Source organism: Equus caballus, chromosome 19 (assembly GCF_041296265.1).
Source record: "Equus caballus isolate H_3958 breed thoroughbred chromosome 19, TB-T2T, whole genome shotgun sequence".
In the NCBI taxonomy this organism is placed as follows: domain Eukaryota; kingdom Metazoa; phylum Chordata; class Mammalia; order Perissodactyla; family Equidae; genus Equus; species Equus caballus.
In genome coordinates, this window is record NC_091702.1 from 47,392,722 (window position 1) to 47,419,357 (window position 26,636).

At 43.5% G+C, this 26,636-nt stretch overlaps 1 protein-coding gene and 1 non-coding gene across 2 annotated transcripts in view; both read right to left on the reverse strand.

Moving 5' to 3' along the window:
* CASR (calcium sensing receptor) overlaps window positions 1-26,636 on the reverse strand; it is an 80,707-nt gene that overhangs the window by 35,153 nt on the left and 18,918 nt on the right. The gene's annotated exons all lie outside the window — the stretch shown is intronic.
* On the reverse strand, window positions 5,983-6,054 carry LOC111769143 (small nucleolar RNA SNORD112). Its single transcript, XR_002801939.1, has one exon. It is a non-coding gene; the product is annotated as a small nucleolar RNA SNORD112 (small nucleolar RNA).

Below are 26,636 nucleotides of genomic sequence, written 5' to 3' on the forward strand. Positions count from 1 at the left end.
CCATGACCATCTTAGTTCTCTGACTCCAGTCCTACTTTTGGATTTTTGACTTAATTCCTTGGACCTTGGTCATATATTCATTCATTTAAGAAGTACATGTGCTAAGGCTTGGGGATATAAAGGTAACAAAGATGGGCATGTTCCCTGCCCTCAGGAACTCCCAGTCCTGCAGACAGGCACGTGGGTGTAGAGGGTCAGAATTTACCTCGACATCCAGAAGTGAAAAAAAAACTCTAACTTTGTTTTCCATGATGACATTCAACTTTGCTCCCCAACACTTAGCACAGTGTCTAAAACAGTAACTGCAGAGGAAATGTTTGTCGAATGAATGCATAAAAAAAGAAAGTACTTTGGAAGGAGACAGAAACTAGCATTTATTGAACTAGGCATTGTGTCAGGGTTGGCCCCATGGCCGAGTGGTTACGTTCAGGGGTTCTGCTTCCGAGGTCCAGGGTTTTGCTGGTTCGAATCCTGGGCACGGACATGGCACTGCTCATCAAGCCATGCTAAAGCAGTGTCCCACATGTCACAACTAGAAGGACCCACAATTAAAAATATACAACTATGTGCCACGGGGCTTTGGGGAGAAAAAGGAAAAATAAAATCTTTAAAAAACCCCTCAAATATCCAATATGTTTTAAATTACACAACTGTAAAAAGGGCAATACCAATTCCACTCTCTTGGGGAATAGATTCTCCATATTTTCAGCTTACTCGAGTGAGAAATTCTGGCACTTGAAGTAAGAATGCCTCAAGAACTCAGAATTTTAAGGAGTAGTTTACTGAATTAGGAGAGGGAACATTATAGCTGGCTAGAGTGAGTCACTAAGACCTGTGAAATCTTTCCTGTGAAAGATTAACTACTTGGAGAAGTTTATTAACCTCATTAGTCCATTCGACAGAAAATTCATGGCAAGAAGTAACAGATGGAGAGATTTCAGGTCAATTTGTAGCAGTTAAGTCTACCGGTCTAACGTAATCTCTAAACCACCCTTTTTAGTCCAATTACCAGGATCTAATTTGCTTTCAAAGCTGAGAATCATTCTAAACCCTCCCCCTCCCTTTCCTCCAATATCCCATCACTATGTCCTGTTGATCCTGCCCTCTCTCTCTCCACTCTGCCTCCTCCTCTCCATCCTGTTGCCACCGCCTTGGTCCAGGCTCCCATCACCTGCCTCCCTACTCTTTCCTCTACCTCACTCCTCCCACCTCCTAGGTATCGACAACCAGAGCAGTACCAAGTATGATCCTAGCACAGTAGATGAACACTTGGAGTTCATCATTGTGACTTCAGCCTGCAATAGTTAGAATACAAAAGTGCTTGAATAATCACTAACAACACTTCAGTTTTAGTATCTGCAGGAGAGACTTCTAATTGTATCCCTCACGTCTCTACTCCTTTTAGGCCATAGTAAAATAGCTTTTAGTTGGACAAGTCATTGCCCAAAATAAAGATTACTTTCCCCAATTTCTTTTATAATTATATGTGGTCATATCACTAAGTTTTGGCCAATGAGATGTAAGCTGAAGTGCTTTGTGACAGCTTCCAGGAAACTTGGTGTTTGCCCTTTGTCCCTTCATCCTCCTCTTTCTCCATTCTGCTGCATGGAGGTCGATGTGACATCTGGAGCCCATCTTGAACCCTGAGCCATATCCTAGGGACTGATGGTGCCACGAGCTGAGGATTTCATGGAGCAGAACCTTGATACCAGACTATTCCTGGGCTTTTACATGACAGGTAAAAAAAGCTTCTAGCTTCTTTAAGCCATCGTATGTATATTTTTTCTTACTGTAGCTATATTAATGGTATCTATCCAAGAGTCACAAATAAACTCATTTGTTCTCCTTACTATGAGTTTATTTCATTTAAACCATATATAATTATGTTTGCTTTCCTGCAAAAAACAGTACTGCAAACACAAGCCGAAGGTAGTATTTGTTCTTTCTCTCAATGGCAGATCCATTCTGGAAGAAGAAATGACCCGTGGACCAGCTGGTTTATGTTTAGAAGTCCTTGAAATCATGAGGAGTGTTTGAGTGCTGACAGATTATTGATCCCTGAGTTCCTCACCCAAGAGACACGGGGCACGAGGTCAGGGCAGACTGATCTACGGTTCCACAGGTTCATGAATTTGTAAATTCATGCAATTATTGATTCATTCAAAAAACATTTATTGAGCTCCTCTATGTGCCAGACACTAAGGAGCGCAAGGTGCTCAGGAGAGAAAGTTGAGATTGTTGCCTTCAAGGTGCCCATGGTTTAAAAGGAGATAGAAAGATGTATTATAATTACAGTGATGCAAATGCTAGAAGAGGCTTGAGCTAAGTGTTGAGGGAGAGGGAGGGAGGAGTGGCCTTCTTTCTGGTGAGAGAATTAAGTCAAGGTGGGGACTGGAAGCTTCATGAAGGTAGGACTCGTCTCTCTTTTCCTCCTCATTGTAGCCTCGCACCAAGCACAAGGCCTGGAACTTAGTAGATGCTCCACAAATATTTACTGAATAAATGAATGAAGCATGACCAGTAAAAACCAGGAGCTGGGTGGGCAATTCTAGGACAGAAGACGGAAGGGGTCGCCCCGCAAGATGGAAGGTTCCTGAGGGCAGAGGCTTCATCAGGATCACGGTTGCATCCCAGCATCGAAGAGGGAACCTGGGACTGAACGGATGCTCAAAAAACATCTGTTGAACTTGGATTTGTCCAAAAAGTTGGATGGCTCATCCAAGTCAAGAGCAAATTAACAGAGACTAGGAGGACAAGGTTAGCAGTCAACACTGCAACATTTCAATTTCTACCAAAGTGAAAACCACCTTGGCTCTTGCCCCTTGGCTTTAACATGTCTGGAAATTGTTTTACTCTAGAAGAGAATGATTGTGCCCACATTTCCAGCAAGAGAAAACCGAGGCATAGACCTTCTGAACATAAAACCACTTAGTAAATAAGAGGCACAGCAAGCTCAAAAGCTACACATTTCTCAATTCCTAGACTGCAGAAATAAAAATTCTAGGCTATCTAGAAAAAAGGTGGTTATGAAGCCAAAATTGATTTCCAATAGAGATCATTTGTCTTTGTAGGGTGAGTACACTGATTTGCCTCTGGTTTATTGTACTGTAATCTTTGCCTTCTTTTGTCACACTGACCATAAAGAATACTAACAGTAAGGTGTGAAGCCACCATTGCAGAAAGGTGAAACGTGTGTGTTTCATGAAGGTGATTAGGGAAAGTCCTGAGAAAGTTCAGCCAGTAATCCAAAACCTGTGTGCTTGGCTCTGGTTACAGCTTTCTTTACCTCTTGCGGAGGACACATCCACAGTGTGGGTTTCGATACGCACCTGGCGCATGTTTGCCAAAGAATTAGGGACATCTTATCTGTCATCACCAATGTGACCATCCTCAGTCCTGTGTCAGACTTCATTCCTTCTGTATTACAGCAAAGGACATCTTGTTTTACAATGAGGGCCCTCTTTCAGTACTGGGGGAACTCACTCTGCCGGGTCACACTCGGCTGCCTCCCTCCAGCCCTTCTTGCCTCCCCCGGCCAGCTGCCAGGTTCTTACCCTCCATCTCCCTGACAACAGGTGTGACTTTTGGAGAGTCCATGCCTCATTTAGCCCTGGTAATGGCTTAATTGAGTCGGAAAAATGCAAGGACAGGAGCGTGATAAAAACCAGCTGAGCTGGGTTCCTGTTAGTCATTGGAAAAAGCTATCAGGAAGGGACGATAAAGGATGAACAAGAGTGGGGAGGAGCCGCATGGGGCACCGAGCAGAGTTGGGAGAGGTAGCCTAGACAAATCAAAGAATGGAGATAAATAGGAGAGGAAATGAGAATTCAGTAATGTTGTACTGTACCATGAGCTCCTTGACGACAGGGCTGGGTCTGTCCCTTTCACAGCCCAGAGCGTGGAGGGGCTCCGTAAATGATTAAGTGAATGAATCAACATGATAAACTCTGTCTTAGGGGTTTATGAAGCTATTGCAAGAAGACAGAAAATGACAGAAGAGGAGAAAAGAAATACAATGAGAGCTGGGGGAGGGGTGAACATTCAAGGTTAAAAAGTGATGAGAAAAGCTCATTCTCTGCTCCAGCATCTTGTCAGTTGAAAATGTATGCTGGCTTCGGGCTTTGACATTGCCAGTGCCTGGTGTTCCACGACAGGACTGACTGAGTTCCTGAGGACACAGGCCATGAGTTAAGAAATTTCTTGTCCTGAAACATTTCCCTTCTAGCCTTAAGAAAGCTCTGCTGATGGACGTGTGGACACCCACAGGCTTAATGAAACTGTTCAGGTGAAAAGCAAAGATGTGCAAGCCATGTTTTTCTAAAGAAAAATGCCAGACCTTCATATCCTTCATGAAAGAAATATTTCTGTGGAGTAAGGTCCTGGTATTGCCTTTCAAAATCCCAAGGAGGCCTGACTACCCAGGGTGGCATTTTTCAGTCTGGTGTCCCACGATGTGCCACCACGAACTGTTCTGGGGTAAAAAAAATTTGGGAATTGATGTTCGCTCTGTGCCACAAGGGTACATTCGCCTCCCAAAGGCTCTGAGAAGTCCCGCAGTAAAGATAACTGCTTAACTTTAACCCACTCGTTTCCAAATTTATTTCTGCATGGGATGCTCCCCGCCCCCCCCCCACCAGCCATCAGCAGGACACTTGTCGCAATGCTGTGAAATAAATACAGGCTTGTGGGGGGGGCTGGTCTAGTAGAAAGCACAGAATCCTTCCCCTGAGCCTCTCCCAGTCTCTCTGGAGGCATTTTTGAATGGGAAGATATGTCTGCCCCTCGCTGGGCATAGCATTTTTTGTATCCCCAGGCATGAAATTCCCAAGGGGAGCACTAAAAAGAAGGACCACGATGGGAGGTGAATGCTGATGCATCTCCAGTCATTCTCTGATGTCAGGCATACATCCCTGCTCTCTTTTCCTGCAGGTTGTTTCTTGCACACAAGTGGGAGCCTTTCTCCTTCCCACCTGCAGCTCCCCTGGCCCTGCATAGTGTTCTCCTACAAGGACCATAGGGACATGCAGTGGTGTGCTGGTAAACCAGCTCTCCAATGGCCGAAAAAGGAAAAAACAAACAAAAAAATGCCCTGATTTGTAGTGTTTGCTGAATACTCCCACCCTGGCAGATTTCAAGCCACCAGTGGTTTAACAACTGACTTGCAAAAATCCTTGATATTTAACCATTGGCTCTTACGACCTGGCAGAAGCTTGCTCCAGTATACCACTGGGACATATATCTAAGCAAATGGAAATATTAGTTTTCTTTGGAAACTGACCCAAATTATTTTATAAGCATTATGAATCTTCTATCTCCTCCTGTTTCCCTCTCTGCTCTGCTAGGAAGCTGAGAGCCAGATTTGTGGCCCGGCTCCCCCTCAAATAGAAACCAAAAGCGTGCAGTTTTGTGTTCTAATATTACTCGTGGTATTACTTATTCTTCTTGTTCTTATTTCACCCCAATTTCCTCCCCATATTAAATCTCTCCTTTTTTATAAACAGTGATAAGGATATAGACACAAAAACAAATACCTAAGCCTTGAGTTTTGCCGCAGGCACTAAGAAGGTCCCCAGGGGGAACTCCCTGTGTCATTAGGAGGAAGGGTCTGGGGAAGTCATTCTCGCCTCATTAACTGGGTGCGTGGACTTAAGGAGACTGTTTTGGGACACCAGGTCACTAATCTCAAATACAGAATTTTATAGGTAGAAGGAACCTGGGAAGCTTATCTGGTTCACACTGAAACCTTGTGACACATCTGAGTTTGAAGCGGCCAATTTTATCATGTATATGAGCTGGAATTTACACCTCACCGAAAAAACTACGTGAGGTTTATGAAGAAAAGGAAGGGAAGCCGTTTTCCTTTCATTTCTGAGTTGTCAGTGCAGCCTAGCATATCTTAACAACATCACTTTAGGGCTTCTGAACTTTAAACTTACTTCCAAAGACAGTATAAAATCTATTATGAGAATATTTGTAGTTTTAATTGAACCTCAGGTGCACAAAACTGGATTAATCATAATTCTTGGTTGGTGACACATCCTCATCATTGGTCCACGCCTGGCCCACTATTATTTGTTTATCAAGTTATTTTTATTTATTTGTTTCTGTTCATATATCTGTCCTGTTTTTCTATCAGGGTTTTGGTGATTTTCCCCTCAAATTTTCAGTTCTTTATATATTGTGGCTTCTAGCCCCTTATCTGTGATATATGCTGCAAATGTTTTCTTCTAATTTGGCAGTTCTTCCTCGACTTTATGTTACCACGCAATTTTTAAAAACATTTTTATGTAGTCAAATGTATGAATTAGCTCTTTTATTGCCCCTGGATTTTGAGTCAGTGTTAGAAAGTTTTCCCTACACTGAGTTTTTAGAAGAATTCACCTTATTTTCTCGAGTTTAATTTATTAAATTATTGTCTATCTAACTTTTCTCTTTTTTACATTTAGTTTCCTGATCAGTGTGGAGTTTATTTTTGCATTTGGTGTAAGATACAGATCTAATTTGATCTTTTTCAAGTGGCTGCCTAGTTGTGCCAGCAGCATTTATTAAAAAGCCCATCTACTCTGTGGCAGTAGCACCCTGTTTTAATTATGGTGACTTTTGGTATGGTTTAATATCTGGTAGGACCAGTCCACCTTTGTAGTTTTTATTTCTTAGTGTGTTCCTGGTTATTCCTGAATGTTTGTTTCCCTTATGAACTTTAGCACCAACTTGTCTAGCTCCATACAAAAAGCTTGTAGATATTTTTATGGGGATTATGTTACACTGACATTTTTATGATCTTGAGTGGTCCTACCCAAGAACCAGGATGCTTTTCCTTTTGTTCCAGTCTAATTTTGTGTCTTTAAAGAGTATTTCCTCTTGTAGATTTTGCACATTCTTGTCAAGTTTATTCCTAAGTTTTTTTTTTTTTTAGGAAGATTAACCCTGAGCTAACTACTGCCAATCCTCCTCTTTTCGCTGAGGAAGACTGGCCCTGAGCTAACAACCATGCCCATCTTCCTCTACTTTATATGTGGGACGCCTACCACAGCATGGCTTTTTGCCAAGTGGTGCCATGTCTGCACCTGGGATCCGACCTGGTGAACCCCGGGCCGCCAAAGCAGAACGTGCGCACTTAACCGCTGTGCCACGGGGCCCGCCCCTATTCCTAAGTATTTAGTCACCTTTTTTACTATATAAATGGGGCTTTTCCCCCTTTTTTACCATTATGTCCTCTAGCTGGTTACTGTTTGTGTCCATGAAAGCGATTGATTTTTGTATGTTAATTATATATTCTGATACCTTACTGAGTTCTTTTATTATTTAAATTAGTTTTATCGCCCAGTGATTCTCCAATATTTTCTAGAGATATTTTTACTCCTTTTGGGAATTGAGACATAATTGGCATTTAACATTGTACTAGTTTCAGGTGCACAACATAATGATTCAGTATTCGCACACATTGCAAAATGATGCTCACTGTAAGTCTAGTTAACATCCGTCACCACATATCGTCACAATTTCTTTTCTTGTGATGAGATCTTTTAAGATCTATTCTCTTAGCAACTTTCAAACATACAATACAGTATTATTAACTATAGTCACCATGCTGTACATTCCATCCCCAGGACTTATTTTATAACTGGAAGTTTGTACTTTTTGACTACCTTCACCTATTTTATTTTTTATTTCTAAGATTTTTTTTTTTTTTGAGGAAGATTAGCCCTGAGCTGACATCTGCTGCCAATCCTCCTCTTTTTGCTGAGGAAGACTGGCCCTGAGCTAACATCCATGCCCATCTTCCTCTACTTTATATGTGGGATGCCTACCACAGCATGGCTTGACAAGCGGTGCCACGTCCGCACCCGGGACCCGAACCGGTGAACCCCAGGCTGCCAAAGCAGAACGTGCGACCCTAACTGCTGCGCCACTGGGCCAGCTCCTCTAAGATAGTCTTAATAATGAATAAGCATCTGTGAATCTACCACCCAAAGCAAAGAACATCAGTAGTAGCCTATCTGTAGGTTCCCCTCTTGTACCCTGTTCTCCTGTGTCTCTCTCACCAAGGAAACCATCAGCTTGAACCACATGTTCATCATTTCTTAGCTTTCCTCCCCACACCGCTAAATCCCGCTTTAAAAAAATTTTTTAAATCAAATAAAGACTGGGAGGATACACGTCAAAATGTTACGAGTGATTAGATCTCAGTGATGGAATCATGGATTTCTTTCTTATTTTGAAATTTAAAAAAAAACACATATTACTTTTTAAATCAGAAAAGATGTTACTGTAAAGTGTACTAAAAAGTATGGTTATATAAATAGACATAAACATTAAACATGAAGGAAAAACACTGCTAAAAAAGGTTTTACTGTCTAGTCATACTATATATGCTTTGAAATATATGCTTACGAATACTTCTTTCTTCCTCATATCTTCCATCTTTTTTGGTTTTGGTTATTTTCCCCTCCCTTTTTCTATCTCTCTTCTCTCTCTCTTAAAATATGCGTTTCATTGAAGTATAAGACATCAGGCATGTGCACAAATCCTAAGTGAATGTTCACAATGTAAACACATCCAGGTAACCAGCATCTAGATCAAGAAATAGAAACAGAACCCCAGAGGCCCCCTTCATGCCTCCTCCCAGTCATTACCCCCACTCAGATAACCAGTAGCCTGACCTCTACCATCACAAATCAGTTTTCCATGTTTTTGAACTTTATATCAATGGAATTATGTAATATATAGTCTTTTGTATCTTTTGTCCAACACTATGTTTGCAAGATTCATCTATATTCTTGTGCGTAAGCATAATTAGTTTTTTCTCACTGTTGTATAGTGTTTTTATATGATTATATCACACATTATCTATCCATTCCCCTATTAATGAACAGTTTGGGGTTTTAATGAATAGCGATGCTACAAACATTCTTGAACATGTCTTTTGGTGAAATATGTTGAGTGTATACCTAGAAGTGGAATTGCTGACTCATAGAGTTTGTGTATATTTGGCTTCAGTAGATACTGCCAAAAAGTTTTTCAAATGGTTGTAACCAATTTGTCTTCCCATCGGCCTTATGTAAGAATTTCCATTGATCCATATCCTTGCCCACCCTTAGTATTGTCAGTCTTTTTCACTGTAGTCATCTCTTGCTTTCCTTTTATATGGTTATATTGTAACTACCTGTATTCCTAAAAAGTACTAAAATTTTTCGTTTAGTTGTTTTAAGCTCTATAAAAGGGTATCATACTGTAAGTAATCTTCTGAGGCTTTTTTCACTCAATATTATATGAAAAAGATTCATCTACATTATCGTGTGTTACTATAGTTCATCATTTTGACTGCTGTATAATAGTCCACTGTGTGACTATATCACAGTTTATTCATGCACTTTCCCATTAATGGGCATTTGCACTGTTTCAAATAATATGGCAATTCTTTCCTTCAAGTTTTCTCCAGGACTGTGCAGAAATCATCAAAGAGCTCTATGAAATTCTAAAGGCACTCTAAAACCACTATTAGTTTCTTGCAAATTTCCAAGGCCAAAAATGACATATGCTCAGTGTTTTATCATCCTGTTTTAAAGAATATTTTTCCTCAAAGTTAACTAAAATCACATATATCTTAAAGACCAGGGCCATTTTCTCTTGCTTACTTTACCAATGTACTGAAAGGCCAGAGGCAGAGAACTCTCATTCTCTTAAAGGTAGAATAGAGTGACCTTCATTGTTTTCCAGGCTTAACAACCCAAATCTCTTTCACACCTTTCTGCTTATGGCAATTTCATATTTTTGAGATATATGTTAATATGTCATGGACTTTTTCTAACTTCTTCATTTTTTAGAGTATGCTCTACAAAGATTGGTACCATGTTTGAGATGCCCTGAGGTTGAGGGACATCGTGTCCCAGCCCTATGTGACAGATCTCAGGATGTATTTTTGCCTTTTGTCCATGACACCATAATTTGGTTGACTCACATCCACATTCTGACCCTTCACATTCTCCTTGTTTTTCTGATACACATTTGCTTGAGCAGTCTTTTTAGAACCTATATTTGTATTTTTTTTAATCCCCAAATATATCACATTGCAATTGTTCAAGATGAATTTTATTTTATTTCTGAAGCACTCTAGTCTCCTGTTAAATTCATGTTGAATTTTATTCCCATTTTGAAGGACCATGTCTCCCTGTCAGGAAACGTCAGGGAATACTGATTGATTTATTAACTGACCTCTCCAGCTTTGCACATGTTGGAGAATCATGGACCATCATTTAGCGTATAAATGGAACCTGCTACATTCAGTTGTCCCTATGAGAAGACTCCCTGTTGCTAATGATACCTGCAGCTGTTCTGGAGGAAGACTGTCTCAAAGTAGTAAACCTTCCCCAAACAAAGCCCATGTATGTTTCTAGAAGCCTGACTTTGAAGCTGGACCATCCAACACACCTTCACACACAGTAGAAACCCATCCGACTGATTTCCTGCAATGTGGTAACCCTCAGGCAGAAAAGTCATGTACTTGTACAAAGAGTCTCGTATCTCTCAGGCGCCAGGCTGGGCGCAGGGCAGTGGGTTTCAAAGTGAGGTCTTGGGACCAGCAGCAGTAGCACCATCACCTGGGAACTTGTTAGAAATGCAAATTCCTGGGGTCCACCCCTGAATTAGATCCTCTGGAGATGGGGCCCAGCAATCTGTGTCTTAACAAGCCCTGTGGGTGAATCTAACGTACACTCGAGTTGAGAACCACTGGCTAGACCATCTTAGCAACTCTTGTATCTGCATTGGCTTAGGTTAATAGTCCGTTCTTGGCTCTGAAAAATCTCCAACTGACTTCAAAATGAACCTTTTTCTTCCAGCGCTATAACTTCTTTCCCAAGCATAACCTAGCAAAGCCAAAGTGCATTGGAATAGATGCACAGTGGCTTCCTGTCAATGTCAGTTCATTTTTCAGTTTCCCTGAAATTTTCCTCATGCAATAATTGCTAACATTTTATGACATAGTATTCCAGGAAACACAGTTCAGAAATCATTGCTGTAAAGCTAGGGTAACTTTCTGAATCTATAATTAGTGTGCATGATCTGTGAACTAGAGAAAATGGCCATGAACCACAGATCAGCTACTTCTCGCCTTCTCTCCCAGCCAAATGGAGGGGATTTACCTACTTGTTTATCATTCTCCTCTACCTTTCCCTGGCAGAATCTTCAGAGTTCTACTTTAAACTTAAATCCTTCATTAATTTCCTCTTTCAAATTTGCAAAATGGATTCATCTCTCTCACAACCAGTGCATTAGCCCCGGGACCCTGTTTACACGTGGCCATTAGAACTCACCTTCGCAAACCCCATTTGCCCAGCACGCCCTCTTCTCTTCTGCTTCCTCTGGGAGCCTTCTAGAGGCTCAGAAAGACCTCTTCTTCAGGAGCTGGAATGGTTCTGAACATTCTGTGATCTGTGGCTATCTAGCACACTCTCAGGGTCTCTCTGTTGTCCCTGAGCCAGTGAGTGGCTCCTGAAGAGTCGGTTGGGGTAAGAAGCCCCCGATGCCTTACCAAGAGCTCCTTCCACCATCACTCCCTCATTCCTCTCTCTCTTTTTCTTTTGATGAGGAAGACTGTCACTGAGCTAACATCTATGGCAATACTCCTCTATTTCATGTGGGATGCTGCCACAGCATGGCTTGATGAGTGGTGCTAGGCCTGTGCCTGGCATCCAAACCTGTGAACTCCAGGCCACCAAAGAGGTGTGTGAACTTAACCACTATGCCACTGGGCAGGCCCCCTCATTCCTCTTTTGAAATAAAATTCTATTCTTTTATTTTTGCTTGCTTCTCTCTTCTCTCCCTCTTTTTCTTTCTTTTGTCTTCCAGAAGTTTCCAAATTGATTTTTAAGTCTTCTCCCAATGTCTCCGATGAGAAATAAGCTCCTTTAAAAGTTATGGCAAAGGTAATTATTGTTGTTCTTATTCAGCTATGTCCTTATGATGACTACATTAGACCAGGGGTTGGCAAACTACAGCCCGTGGGCCAAATCTGGGCTGCCTGTTTTTGTAAATAAAGTTTTATTGAAATACAGATGTGCCTGTTCACTTGCATATCATCTATGGCTGCTTTTGCGCTACATGGCAGATCTGAGTAGTTGCAACAGAGATTGTCTGGCTCACAATGCTAAAATATTTACTATTTGGTCCTTTACAGTGAAAATCTGTTGACCTCTGCATTAAACTGAACACAGAGAAAACTCTACTTTTGCCATGACTATACACTGACAGCTTCGGAAATAGTTATGTGCCTGGCGAGAGCAACGGTTTCCTCAAGTTAAAAGGCATTGAATCCACTAGCTTTCTCAATCAGAGGAGTAAGTCCGACAATCTGTTCTGTGGCCAAACAGGTTTCTTCTTCCCCTGGGTTGTCATCTGACTCAGGAGGCATCAGGGGTCTTGTTTGTTTACCACTTGCTCACACGAACAGAATGGAGTGGGTTGTGTGGTTCCCCCCCAGTGAAAAAATTTTAGCTAAGGATGGGAAGTCCAAGCTGAGAAGCTGAATCACCAGTAGCAATAATTTTCGCCCCCTTTGATATTACCAAATGAGTCAATTCCCTGGGAGCTGGTTCCTTTCCTGTGAAGATGACTTTAAGGGAGGGTATGATTGGTGTGGTTTGGCTGGGAAACAGAAATATCACTACCTCCCAAGCAGCCCATGCATGAGCTGGGCAGGGTGTAGGCCTGGAAGGAGGAAGCCCAGAGCTTCAAAGGAGGGAAGCAGTGTTCGCTCTAGGGATAGTTTTAACTCTGCTCCCTCATGGGTGGATGCAAACCAATTGCCTTGTGAAGTCATTTTCTTGCATTTCTCTCCTCATTTTCTTCTCCTCCTCTATTTTATGGCTCTACTCCCCAACGCTCCGAGGCCTGGAGCAGGGTGCCTGTGGTGAGATTAGAGAGCATCAAAAGAGCAGGGGGCTGATGTCAATGCCCTCCAGCGAAGGCCCACCAGCACAGGACTGGAACTAGGGTGAGGAAAGAGAGGCAGCAGGGTGCAAATGTCAGAGACACTGCTGGTCATGGCCGCCCCAGTCCCGGCCCTGCTCGGGGAACAGCCCTGTAGTTGGACAAGTTGGGTTCGTTGCTCATTGCAGAGAAGAAGAACGGTGGGTCATCTCGAAGAAGATGCTAGAAAGGACCTCCAGGGTCGGGGCTTGAGTGAGGTGGTTTTGGGGGGGTTTAAGGAAGCAGGGCTTCGTGCTGTCAGGAAGCAGATGTCACTCTGTGATTGAGTATCTTAGTAAATCTTGTCTAGAAAGAAGGAAGACCAGAGTGAGGCTGAGGCTGTAACCGGTAAAGAAGCAGTAGTCATCTGAGCCAGGACAGGGGGGTGTTTGTTCATTTCTGTGGTTTTGACAATGTTAAGGCTTTTGTCTGTGTTCAGACTTGATTGTGGAGTGGTCTTATTTTTGTCTTTATCCATCACAGCCACAGAGTGGTCTCGTTTGCTGGTGTTGTTCTATGAAATTGCTTATGTTCCTCAGGAGAACGGTGGGGCCTCGCTGGTAGTACCACCCAGCTCCCAGAGAGCAGGGGCCATTTTTCTCTTTCTCACTGATCATTTCACCTTCTTTGAAGTCACAAAATCACAGGATAGTGGAGCTGGAAAGGACTTTAGAAACCATCTAGTTCAAATCTCTCATGTTTAAGTTAAGGAAATGGAAGGTCAGAGATATTACCTGCCTTGCCAACGTCACACAGCCTGTTAGTACTGTGTCACTCACACAGCTGGTACTGGGAGCCATGTTTCTTGACTCCGGGAGCCCTGCATATATTGGCCCTGTCTTCTTCAGCAGCCTCCTCCGTAGGTGTAGAGAGAGCCCAGACCACTCTCCTTCTTTCTGCACTCCAGTCTGCCTGTCCTTTCAGTTCCTCCAATGGGTCAGGTTCTTTATTCTCTTGGATCCTTCCCACGAGCTGCTTCCTCTGCTTGGAATGCTCTTCCACCCCCTGTGACTTGTACCTCTTGCTTAATTCATTCCTACTCATCCTTCTGGGATTGACTCAGGTCCCACCACCTCTCAAGGAAGCCCCTCCTGACTCTCCAGGTCTCGCTCTCCTAGTGCTCTGTGCATCTTCCTAGCACTTTCCTGCTGGAGTCCCTTTGAGTCTCCACACAGTCAGGGATCTGGTCTATCTCGTCCACCGCCGTATGCTCAGGACACAGCAGATGCACAATGAATGGACGCTTTACCCCAAGCCTGGTGGAGGCTCCATGACTAGAATTCTTTTTATAGTACAATAGATTCTGAAATCTTTTCTTGGGGCCTCTTAATAAACTTAGAGTCTGGCTGCAAGTAAAGAACACAACGGCTAAAGCAAAAATGCTGAGGTGTTGCAAGTAGGTGGAGGATGAATTTGATGATCCCATCCCCAGGTTGTCCTTCCTGTGATCGCTATCTGGATATGCGGGCGGGCTTGAAAAGCCAGAGAGCAGCCAGGAGCTCTTCACAGCTCTGGGCTGGAGAGGGGTCCCGGAGCCTGAAGCTGCTATTGCATCATTATTTAAAGTGTTAGAAAAGACTGTAGAGTGGACTGTTGGGCATATAAAGATGAGACAATCTGGAGAGTTTATACATATATATATTTATTTTGGGGGAGGGGGCAGGGTATGGATCTCTCTGAGATGCTGATGAAAACTATGGCTACTCTTTCCAGAGAAACGCATATCTGCACAGTTCTATTTGTCAGGTGTTTCATGTACCTGAAAAGCAAGGTAAAGCAAGAATGGAAGCCAAGCGTCCTAATTACCCATCTAGCATCCTTCCCCTTACACCAAAATGTTTATTATATTATGAGAGGCAACAGGGTGTAACAGTTGAAGACACAGGCTCTGGATGAACCCAGAGTTCAAATCTCTGCTTCACCAATCGCTAGTGGGTGACTTGCAGCAAGTTGTTTAATTTCTGTGCCTCTGTTTCCTTATCTCTAACACAGGAATGTTGGGATTGTTGTAAGGATTATATCAAAGTAATTCTTTTAAGAATTTAGCACAGAGCCTAGCATTTAGTAAATGCTCAATAAACACTAGTTCTTAACATGATGATAGCAGTGAAGCCCCCCACTCCCTTACTTGAATTGAGCAGAATGGTTACTTTGCCATCTCCCTCTGGTCCCAGAATACACCCGTTTAGCTCACTCACAGCAAGGCTACCTTCAAAAAGGAAGTGTACAATGACAAGATGGGACTGGGGCAGAAAGTCAGGCAAGCTACTCAACAGCTAGATTAGAGAAATGGTACCCTCTGAGATGCAGTTAGCATCCTGTCCACAGGGTGGATGAGACTGGCTATGTGACACACCCCTAAAATGAGATCACGATCAGGACGTTTTCGGATGTCTCTAAGGTGACCATAGGCCAGATGATGACATTCAGAAAGCTGTAAAAAATCTAAACCGATGGCATGCAGACCAAGCAAAGAAGATCTCCTGTAGATTCCACAGGAAGGCATGGGTTTCCGTTTTGAAGTGTGCAAATCGCCAGTTCTTTATCACTCTGATGGGCCAAGGCAACAACTTGGAGGCACGTTTAAGAAGAAATCAAGAGAAAGCCCTTTGGCTGAAGAAGCCTGGTGGAGGAGATAGAAGACTAGAAGGGGTCAGGAGACCGTGGTTCTAGTCTCGCCTCTGCCACCTTCCCTTGAGAGCGGCTGCTGCCCTTCTCTGGGCTTTGGTCTCTTCCTCTGTAAGACGGCCGAGTTGGGCGGCACGGTTTGGTGGGTCTTTCAAAGTCCCTTCTGTGCAGGCGGAGCCGCAGGAGAGGGCTGGGCTTAGAAGTGGCCACTCTCTGACCCCTCCCCTCGTTCAGGTGAGAGGGTCTCCCACCCACCTCCCATCCATCGTCCACTCCCTGGGGGCTCGGCGACTGTCTGTGGCCAGGGGGCGGGGCGGGGCGAGGACACCCTGGGAAGCGGCCCTTTTCTCCGCCGTCAGCAGCCCCGCCGGCCGCTGCCGCGCCGCCCTCCGCCCGCATCCGCCGCCGGCAGCGCTGCTGGAGCAGAAAGATCGCAGGTCGATTTTCAGCCCCAGCGCGGCGGTGGCGTCAGCAGCGAAGGGAGGTTGTTTTGACTTGTAATGCGTGGAGCCAAAGGACGGACCCTCTCCGGCCTTGTCGCTGCTTTTGCGCTTTCCTGGTCCCCGCGGGCGCCTCCTCCGAACGCCGCCCGTGTGCGCCGCGGCTGGGCTTGAAGTCCTGCACCAAGTCCTAGGCTCCTTGAGGGTTATTGATAACTTAAGACCAGAGACACACTCTGAGCAGAACGAATACACAGTAATTAGAATCCAATAATGCCCGGGCCATCTCAGAATACGTTTAGCCTAAATCTCGAATTTAGAAACGGGTAAACTGAGGCTCTGAGAGGGGAAGCGGCTTGCCAAGGTCACATGGCCACACTTTAGCGGTGCTGGGAGCAGGATGTGATGGATGTTCATTTTCTCACTTCATAGAGCTTACTTAGGGAAGGTGTGGAAGCCTTCTTATTTTTAATTTTTAGCCTGCAAACTTTTTACAAAAGAAAGGGAACCACAAAGGAAAGGTCCATCCCACTAGAAGATTTAACTATTATGTCCAGATAATAGAATTTTAAATTTGGAAAGGATATTCGAGATCTTCTAGCTCACGCCCGCATTTTGGTTATCAGCTGCTCAGTGGCTGAGAAGAGCACAGACTCCCGCCGGCTCTGCCCACGGTCCCCACTGTTATTAGATAAACAGAGAAACTCACCTTAAAAGAAATGCAAATACATACACCCCAGTGGACAAGTGGGACATTTTGCTTCTAGTGTGTGTCCTGATTGAGGGTGGGGTGGAGGTGGGAGGGAAAAGTATAGAGGCTGCAAAAAGAGTTTAGTGGACTTAAAAAAGGTGTATTTTAAATTCAAGACTGTTTACAATAAAATAGACACAGCATAGAGTATCTTCATAGTGTTGTAGGATTATTAAATTTTAACAGTAATTTCAGGAAAAAAGGGGTTTTTCTATCCTGTAGGGACTTTATCACACACAGGTCAGGCTGTGTAAATCAACTACGGTAACCCTACGAATCTGGGAGTGAGATCATTTAGAATAAAATGCTAAATATGTGATTGAGGATTCCAGAAAGGCTAAATCAGAGGGAACCTGAGGGATGTATCTGAGGGGAGTGGGGCACTGGGGGATGGAAGGAGTGGACAGGCGAGGGGGATGGAGGGGAGGATACCTGGTGGGGAGGCGGAGAGTAGGTGAAGGCCCAGGAGGGGGTGGCACAGGGTGCCTCTGGTCTCCTCTGAGTTTCCCCTCTCAACATGGGAGCTATGAGCAGGGCTTCAGTTCAGCCACATACAGGGCGAGTATGATGGGGACAACCCTTACCTCCCAGGGTTGTTGTTCTAACACATGTACAGGTGCCTGTCACATCAGTCTCCCAGACAGACTCAGCTCCTGCCCTTTCTACTCAGCCCGTTCCTCTCTTCTAAGGGACCAGTCCTTCAGGCCCTCCTATTTTCAAGGTCCTGATTCCAGCCAGAGACAGATGGGTCTACGTAAGTAGAGCACAAGAGGTGTGATCCCGATCTAAGGAGCCTAGATTCCTTCCTTTTCTCTGCACCTGGCAACACTATTTCTAACAGCAGATAAGAGAACTCCATGTCCAACAGGTGAGGATTGGCAAGCAAAGATGCTACAGTCTCATAATAGAAGACTATGGGGTCCTTAAAAATGTGTAATAGAACTACCTAAAGACATGGGACAATGCTGATGAAATGCTGTTAACTAAACTAAAAAGCAAATGTACAGCACAGCATGTGCAGTGAAACCAATTTGTTTTTAAAATATGAATAGACACAGGAAGAAAAGATGGAGCATTATTAACATCCATGTGAGCTAGACAGGGAAGAGATGACTAGCGCTAGTCCCATGACGCTGAAACAAACAACAACAAAATTACCTGAGATTCACGGGGATTAAGTGGTGTGTCCAATATTACGTAAGTGACAACTGGTAAAGCCTCAGCTGGAATCAGATTTCAGATTCTCGAGTCAGTGTTCTTTCACTGGACCATTCTAATGCACTCCTTCCTCAGACTGTGGGTGTCCCTCATAGGGATACACATTTTGGGAAGGACATGTGACTCTGAAGTAGCCATATTGATATGGCCACAGAGTCCTTTAGATGCTCCTAGGAAAATAGTTTATTTGTTTTTTTGTCTTTGAGAACTGATGCTGTAATGTACTCAACAGACATTCTCGCTGCTTCCTGAATCTCTCATGGGCAAGCGGTGTGGGCAAGCTGCCAGGCCCTTTATGCACACGCTCTGTGTACCTAGGCTAGCAGAGCTGGTGGGGACTTTGGGGATTACTTAGCAAATGAGAAAAGCAAGGGTCAAGACAAAGTGAACTGTCTTTACCCCCAGCTGGGAATGGGTCCTCCCACGGGCCTTTTCTAGTCTCCATTATCTCACTTTGTAGACTCTACTCTGAAATAATGCTGTTGTCTTTCAGAGCAATCCCAGAAAAAGACCAACCCCCCTCAATCCTGGAAGAAAGCGGCCAGCCAGCTCTCTCTGTTAGAATTATCAGTTTTGTGCTTGGGGTGAAAAGGAGGGGTTTGAATAGATGTGGATGCAGGTGTTTGTGTGGAGAATGTGCTAGCTTAATGGATCTAAAAGGAAGTAAGAGAAGGTGGCAGTTCAATGGACAAATAAGAGAGAAGTGACTCAAAGGTAAAAGGGACTTTATATTTGCCATGGTTTTCGTTAACTCCTCCTGACACTCTCCACAGATGTTATCCCTACTCACAGGCTGACCCTTGTGAGACTCAGAGAGGTGAAGCGACTTGGCCACGTCAGACTCTAATAAATGATGGAGAAAGAATTTAAACTTTGGTTGGATTGTTCCCAGAAGACTTCACTGGTGTACTGGAGATTTTTGTTGTTGTTTTCATTGTTACTGTCTTTCTAGCTGCAATAGATCAGTAAAGATTCTGCATGACTCATACATGATTCATTACATGATTCACTGAGTTCAGGGTTCAATTCTCAAGGTGGCTTAATAAAAACTGCAGAAATAGAGCCTCTCCCACACCGTCAGCTTCATTCTTCATATTTGTTGAATGAAATGTTAATGAATTCGGAGCTTCCTCTGAAACCCTGTAGATCCCCGTTCTGCCCCACGTGGACCATCTAGTTGAAGACGTGCTATGGGTAGGGATGTTCTGAAGCTGGGGTAGGGAGAAGCTGGGGCTGGGGCTAACACAAGAAAGACTTTAGCACCAAGATGGCAGCTGAATCAGTGAGGGTTGATGTTTTCTCCAAGGAAAGGAGTGAGGGGAAAAGAAAGTGAATGATAGCCTTAAAGTAGAATTTCCCAAAGTGTTTCTGGTCAAATGTATATGGAAATACTGTATTAAATAAAAATAGCCATGTCTCTTTACTGCAGGACTTATCCAAGCCTTAATAGTCTAATGTGCATTGTAGAATCTCCAAGAAAAGGACAGTAAATAAAGTTGAAAGTTAAGAAGACAAAAATAATGTCATTCTGTTAATTTTCTTGTTCTTATTTTTTCTCTTCTCCTGGATCTCAAGTTCAAAGTGCTGTAAATCCTTGGTCTTCTATGATTTATTTAATTCATTTGTGGTTAACTGTGATCAGCAGGGATGCTGATGCAGACTAACAGGGACGCTGCTGCGTATTTCTCTAGAAATTTTCAGTCCATGTCACACTGGATATCCAATGGTTGGAAATAATCAGTACTCTCTGACGCTTCACTGGCTCCTGGCTTCCTGTCGTAAGTTGCCAACCTTTCTACATGTTGCTGGGTAGCATTTAGCATCGGCTGGGGATTGAGATTGGAAGAAGGGCAGGAAGGAGTGGTCAGATGCAAACGAGCTCCGGAGGAGGCCCGTTGCTTGATTGGAGGTCCTTGTGATTGACACCAGAATGGACCATCCTTCTCGGTCTTATCTGCCTTGGGATCAGGTGTCTCTTCTCTTTCTCTGTCTCTTTTATAAAAAACATTTGTATTGAGTTATAACTTACAAATAATAAAGTTCACAAATTGTAAAAGTATATAACTCGATGATTTTTTTACAAATGTAGGACATCCATGTAACCACCATCCAGATCAAGAGAGAGAACATTCTCAGCATCCCCAGAAGACTCCTTCATGCTCCCTCCCCGTCAGTTACACACCCAACTATGATTCTGATTTCTGTCACTTTAGATCAGTTTTGCGTATTCTTTAACTTCACACATAACTCGAAGCATGGAGAGCCTTGTTACCCTGCAAGGTAATGTGCCTTCATGTGGCCATTACTCACGCCCCAGCTGCCACACGTGCTCCCCATGGTTGACACAATGTGTGTACACACACGTGCATGCAGATATACCAGCATGGCAGCACTGAGCTGAAACTTGTCACAGCATTCTGAATCTTTTACCTTAAGTGCAAAATGCTGTTGAGAGGGCAGGGAATCAGAGAATGGGATCAGGAAGGCAAGTATGTTCCCAGTGAGGCTACCAAAAGGCCTCAGGCTCTAGATCAAATCAAGTCTGCAAGTCAGGGACTCCTCCTGTCTAAATCACAAAGAGGTAAAGAACATCAGGATCACACTATTTGCTATTCTACAATAGATCGCAAATGTCTGAATCACCCACCAAATGTCTCATCATACTGTCATAGGTGGCACATCTCCATCCCTCTGACCTTTAACTGGTGGCTTTGCCACTCTCACCTCCACGGTTGGCCCAGCCCTGACCCCGGTTTTGAACCAGTTCCCATTTCTGGTTCTAGGAAGGCAGTGCTCACAGACACCTAGCCCAACAGAGTTCCCCTTCACTTCGGGCTGCTGTGACTTTGGGGGCCTTAGTCTTGGTGAACCCTCATCCCAGTTACTTTGGTGCCAGGTTTGGGTCTCTGATCCCCGATCCCAGTTGGGTCTCCCTAATGCCAACAACATGCTCTTCTGGAGCTTAGACAATTGCAGCCACATGCTTGCCTGGACTCAGGAGATGAATCATAGATTCGGCTTCTATAGGTAGCTTACACCAGGCTGTCAAACTCTGCAAGTGGATCAAGCCACCACTGCTTTATGGGCCATTTGGATCTTAAATGAGGCCAGTTGGATTTATTTACAAAATGCATCTGTCCATTTCTTATCTGTCTACCGCTCCCTGATTCACCGACACACGCCTAGGCCAAGCCATCATCTTCTATCACATGAACAACAGGCTCCTAACTGGTCTTCCTGCTTTCACTCTTGCTCTAAAACAATCAATTTCTTCCTCATCTGTCACACATCAGTTAGAGTGATCTTTTAAACACTGACTAACAGTCTGCCTCTCCAGCCCCATTCTGTGTGACTCTTCCTTTGCTCATAGTTTCAGCCACCCTAGTCTCTTACCTGTTCCTGGAACACACCAAGCTCTGGCCTTGCTGTTAACTCTGACAAAGGCTCTTCTCCTGACTGCCTCCTTCTCATCCTTCAGGTCTGACCTTAAATGTCACCTCCATAGGTAGGTTTCTCCTGACTACCCTATCAAAAGCTGCCGTCACCCGGTTGTCTGATATCCCTGTGTATTTTTTCTTCGTAGCACTTATCTACAATCACACACTCTGTGACATGTAATTGTAATTTGAAAATGGAAACATGTGATTGTTTATCTGTTTATTTATTTATTATCAACTCTCCAGCTCCAAACCTAGATTGTAACCGCTGTCTTGTTCAGTTGAATCCTCAGTATTTAGCACAGTGTCTGGAACTTAATAGGGGCTCAATAAATATTTGCTGAATGGATTATTCATCCCTCCCCTTTCCTACCTCCTACATCGAGTCCGTCATGAGATCCTGTAGATTTTTGCCTCTTAAATAACTCTTTTTTTTGTTATAGATTGGCACCTGAGCCAACATCTGTTGCCAATCTTCTTTTTTTTCTCCCTGAAGCCCACCAGTACATAATTGTATATTCTAGTTGTACGTCCTTCTGGCTCTGCTATGTGGGACACTGCCTCAGCATGGCTTGATGATTGGTGCTAGATCCGTGCCAGATCCGTGCCCAGGATCTGAACCGGTGAAACCCTGGGCCGCCGAAGCAGTGTGCATGAACTTAACCACTCAGCCAGGGGGCCAGCCCCTTAAATGACTCCTGATTCTTTCCACTTCTTTCCAGTTCCACCATACCACCCTAGGTCAAGCTACCATCAATCCTCACATAGCCTCTTACATTGTCTCCCGGCATTCACTCGGGCTCCCTTCCAATCCATTCTTCTTCTTGAAGTGGGAGTGACCTTTGAATACAGAAATCTGGTCATTTCATGTCCTTGCTTAAATCACTTCAATGGCTTTCTCTGCTGTGGGGGTCAAGATCACAATTCTTATTATGGTCTGCAAGGCCTTGCCTGGTGTATTCCCCTCTAGCCCCCAACCTTATTTTCTGCTCCAAAACCCATCACTTTCACTACTCCGGATGTGACTATGTCCTATTCCTTCCAGCTTCGAGGCCTTTGTATCTGTTGTTCCTTCTACCGGGAATTTGTTTCTCCTCACTCTTTGCTACACTTGTCCTGCTCATTATGTGGATCTCAGCTCACATGTCATTTACTTAAGGAAAGCTTCCCTGAATCCTCTCGGCCCACTCACCATTCATTCCACACAAGACTGAGTCCACTCAGCTACATGACCTCATAGAATTGTACTTTCCCATCACTACACTTAAAACAAGTTCTAACAGAATTCTCATTTCCGTAATTATTTGTTTACTGCTTGTCTCCTTCATTAGACAGCAAGCTCCCTGGGGATAAGGGCTATGTCTGTTTGGTTCACTGTCATATTTCCAGTGGATGGCACAATGCCTTATACATAGTAAACACTCCATACATATACGTTGAACGAATGAATACAAATAAAAAAGCAAACACTCCAAATGGTGAAATTATATCTACAAATTATGTGTAACAGCAGCTCATTATTGATGAGGAACTCTTTCATGTGTCAAAAATCAATGATAGCATATACATCTTCCTAGTTTATAGAGTCTATAAACTCCAATCTTTGTATTAATAGCACCAAAAATAATAGCTAACATTTATCGAGCACTTTTTATGTTACAGACTGTACTACTGCCTGAAATTTCATCCTCCCAACCACCTATTAGGATGGTACAGTTATTACTCTCATTTTTTTTTAATTAATTTTTTTTGAGGAAGATTAGCCCTGAGCTAACATTTGCGACCAATCTTTCTCTTTTTGCTAAGGAAGATTGACCCTGAGCTAACATCTGTGTCCACCTTCCTCTACATTATATGTGGGATGCCTGCCACAGCATGGCTTGACCGGTGGTGCGTAGGTCCACACCTGGGATCCAAACTGGCGAACCTCTGGCCAGTGAAGTGGAACATGCGAACTTAACCACTGAGCCATCGGGCTGGCTCCTATTACTCTCATTTTTATAGATGAGATAACTATAGCTTTTAATCTTTCTCCCCTTTTTCAATGCATCATGGGAACTCCTAAGAAACCTTTTAGACCTCAGATTCCCTTGTTCTGGGAAAGATGAGTTGATGAGTTTTGAATGTCAACAGAAATTTCAGGTAAACAGTAAATTGACCAGATCCTTTTAAAATTCCATTTTAGACACCCCAGGCTGAGATCATTCACCCTCACACCCCCAGGGTGCTGAAAGCTAGAAATGCCAGTGATGGTGATTCAAACTGTGCCTCCCCAGACTTCTCTGATTTCCCCTGCCCATGCTCGGGTTCGGGTATTGGAAAAATCAGGTAAAATGATCATGAGGTCAAGGGCAAAGCAGCCTTGAAGGGATAAACCTGCAGCCCGAGGAGAGCAGAAGGGGAAAGAATAGTCCTAGGCACTGAAGCTCTGATGATGTGGCCGTCCAGGGAGTGAATGTGTCTGTAGGAAGTGTGTCCATCAAGAAACAAGATTAATTTGACAAACATACTTAAATAATAGTGCCTTACATTTGTATAGGGCTTGACAGTTTGCAAAAGAGCTTTCAAGTCCATGACCTAATTTGATTTTCATAATAGCTTGTGAAAAGCAGACATTATGAACATCCCATTTAAGATGAGCAAACAGAGGCTCTGCCTGGGTAGGGACCTGACCGAGGCCCACAGCCCTCAGGGGGCACAGCCCTGGCTCCACTCCAGAAGTTGTGGTTCCCAAGGCTCCTGCCACCCTCTGCACACGTCCTTCAGAGACCGCCCCTCAGAGTGCAGCTCTTTTTGGTCCTCGGAACACTTCTGACACGGGTGGCCCTCTCGGAGCCAATTTCTGAGCTGTCCAAGAAAACCAATTACACCTGACTTGGCACCAAAATCTTGTTAGTCAGCTTAATCATTACCTTCTTCACCAGACTTAGCTGGCTCCTGGCAACTCTGACGTATTTCCAAAAATCAAATCCTCCCTCAAAGATGGAAACTTTGCCAAAACTGATGATATTCAAAAGAATGGGATATATAGAGAAATGCCCCGAATAATGTTCACCAAATATTAACGATGGACTTGTAGGTGTTTTAAAAAAACCTTTTAATGTTTGTTCTTTTCCACATTACTTGAAATTTGTATAATAAGCCATGTTTCATTTTAATGGTGAATAACAGGAAGAGATTTCTTAAAGAACAATGTTGGAAGCAAATATACCAAAATATTAACAGTAGCTAATTCTGAGTTGTAGACAGAGATGGTTGTCATTTGTGTGTGTGTGTGTGTGTGTTTTCCTTCACTCAACTCCCCAAGAACTTTTTGAGCAACAGAAGCATGATGGAATGAGTGGAAGGTCTTTCAAGGGGCTTTTCTTAAAGGGAGACCACACTCTTCCGGCTGTGCACACACCAGTATGTTGGTTTAAAATAAATCAGTAAGTTATTTTATGTCTCATTCATAGCCCAAATGTCTAGTTGTGCCCTTGGTTCACTCCTGGAGGCAGAGGGTTATAATCATAGTGTGGCCCAACTTTCTGATATGTGTAGGCAAAGACGCTATACCCATCTGTTATGTGCTGCAGCCATGTCTGGGACAGTAGCAAAGGCAAGGATAAGCCTACTTCCTCCTTTCTTCCACCCTCCCCTTAGTGGTCCAGAAAACTCTGGTTTATGTCCTTTCAGTGGCACAGATTAGTTTCTTGGTGATGCATTCCACACTCCTGAGGTTAATAAATGACTCTGAAGAAAAGCAAGTCATTTATCATGGGCTTTTGTGTGACCCTTAGTCCAGTCAATGAAAAAATATTGTGCTTTGGGCACTTTCAAACAAGGAATTGGTCTTACTGCTCCATTGCTACGTGTCCACTTAGGGGACATGGTCTTTTCTTGGCCACTTTCATTCCAAGGACTCCTTAGCAGCTAATAAAGATTTTATTGGACTAAATTCTAGGCATTAGTATAGACTATAAAGCATTCTTATACAGTCCAAGTACAAAGTGAACAACAACTGAGTTTTCCTGAACAGTAGCTCACCTTTCCCTGTTGGGGTAGAGCTGGGACTCAGATGTGCTCATCATGTGGCATTAGACGATCTTGATGTTCCCAGCCCACCATCCCTCTTCCCACCAGCCCTACTAGCTCCCTGAGGTTTATGAACATTCTGAACTAAGAGAGAACAAGAAGGCTGTGTCTCCACCCACTTGTCTGAGCCATACAAGTGAGACGCTGGAGAACTGAGTTCTCTTCCACTTCTGAACCTGCGTGTCCACACGCCGCTTTGTGATATGAAGCTACTGCAGTGTATTTTTAGAGAAGTTCTGAAGAAAGCTTTTTTTAGAAGACAGCACAGATCAAATACTTTAATGAGTAAAATGGATATTCTCCATTAAAGAATATTTAAAAGATCTTCAAATGGATACTGTAGTTAGAAAAAAAGATAGCAGAGTCATAAAGGAGAATTAACAAACCTAAAAGAACAAATGACAGAATCTGGCACAGAGATCAGCAGGACAGGGACAAAGGGATAAGGAAGTAGTATACAAAACAACAACAATGCAGGCATTTCCAAAAGTCACCTCGGAGTTTTCAAGAAGAGGGGATGACACAGGGTCAAGTGTTGAGAAGCTAAATGTGGGCAGACAATGCAGTGCCAAAAGTCCAGGACAACTGGCAATATCTAGTTAAGATGAACAACCACATGGAAGAAATGAGAAAGATACCTTCAAGTGGAGGGCTTGCACCTCTTAGAAACCCAGCTGAACTAGTCAGGAGCCAACTTGAGCAAGTTGTCCTAGATTGTCTTTGACCTCTTTTTGCTATGTTCATCAAAATGGCAGATAAAAAATGAGTGTTGATTTCAGTAACTCAGATAGGTGTTTTTGACACTGGCTTAGCAACTGTACCCAGATACAGTCATGAGCCACATACTGATGTTTCAGTCAATGAAGGACCACACATACAATGGGGGGTCCCATAATATTAGTGACATACAGCCTGGATGTGTAGTAGGCTACACCATCTAGGTTTGTGTAACTACACTCTGTGATGTTCACACAATGATGAAATCGCCCTAATGATATGTATCCCTGTCAAGTGATGCATGACTGTAATTAAGAAAAAAGATAGAAGGGTCTACAATGTCTAAGGCGATATATGAGCTACATGGTCAGGTGACTACTAAGGCAGTGGGTTGTTAACAAA